The following is a 1,371-nucleotide window of genomic DNA, read 5'->3' as shown; positions in this document are numbered from 1 at the left end:
GTATGATGAATGTCACAGATTGTATTTTCCCAAAAATGTTGTTTGGAAAAAAGTATTTTTCTCCCCAAAAAAAGTATTTCCCATCCGCCAGGCTCCCCTGAAAGCTTGCCATTCTCCCACTAAGAGGTGGAGTCTGTGTCCCCTCCCTTTGCCCTGACCGGGCCACTGTGACTGCCCCACTCACAAAGCATGGTGGAAGTGACTGTGTGACCTCAGATACTGGGTCACAGAAGGCGATGCAGCTTCCGCCCAGTTCTCTCTCTGGACAGTTTGGAGTCTAGAGCTGCAGAGTAAGAAACCTGGGGCCATCGTGTTGTGAGGAAGCCCAACTAGCTCACATGACAGGCCACATGGAAAGGCTCTGAGTCCACACGATGACAGGATGAGGATGCCCAGCCAGCCCCAAGCCACGCCAGCCCTTGACCTGCCAGCTCCAGCCACTGACTGTCTCAGGACAACCACCTGAGAAAGCCAGAGCCAGAGCTGCCCGCCAAGCTGTTCCTGAATTCCTGCCCCATTGAACCCATGAGGTCAAGTATTTAGTGTCTTCAGCCACTAATTTTGGGCAATAGCCACCAAAACAAGGGACTATTCCAGCTGGCCTCTGCTGTGTTCCATTGTGCTGTAGAGAACAAGGGAAGATAGAGCGTCTGCACTCCGGATAAAGAGAAGCACCCCTCATGGCCAGCATGGAGGAGGCAGGTTATCAGGAAGAGAGCAGCAAGGGAAATCTCTGGGCCTCTGGCCAGCCAAACCTGAGGTCAGTACACACATGGATGGAGCTGGAATCTGAACCCCAGGTTTGTCCAGAGCAAAGCCCAAGTTGCTTTGCCAACTCCGTAGATCAAAGAAGAGCCCAGCCATGCCATACAGCCTGCACTAGTGCAGAAGGGGGTGGGGGGCGGGGCCTAAAAGTGCAATGTGAAGCCAGCTCGGGAGCCAGCCTGGAGTACTGCCTAGTCCCTCCACTCCCCCAACAAGCAGACTTAACTCCATCCATCCACAGAAACATACTCCTCCCCACCAACGCTTGCTGCCAACCTGCCTCACTCCTGCAACTCTCAACACACCTGCTCTATAAGAACAGGAAGGGCTCACTTTATGGCCCATTTGTCTCTTAGAAATCAGACAGGGAACAGGTACATCAGGAAAGAGGCACCATGCCTGGGCAGGTTACACCACGGATGAGAAACCCCATACTTTAGACCTTGGCCTCGGGTCCTATAGGTTCTGGGCAATGTCCAGAGGCATAGCTATCATAAAGGGATGCTGCAACAGAAGGTCAGGTTCACCCAAAGTTAGAAAGCTCCATCCCTGGGACACGGGTTGCTCAGGCAACAATAGTGTGTCGAGCAGAGAGGAATATTAGAC

Source organism: Hipposideros armiger, unplaced genomic scaffold (genome assembly GCF_001890085.2).
Source record: "Hipposideros armiger isolate ML-2016 unplaced genomic scaffold, ASM189008v1 scaffold_235, whole genome shotgun sequence".
In the NCBI taxonomy this organism is placed as follows: domain Eukaryota; kingdom Metazoa; phylum Chordata; class Mammalia; order Chiroptera; family Hipposideridae; genus Hipposideros; species Hipposideros armiger.
The sequence above is the reverse complement of the archived record's forward strand: the minus strand, read 5'-3'. Positions refer to the sequence as shown.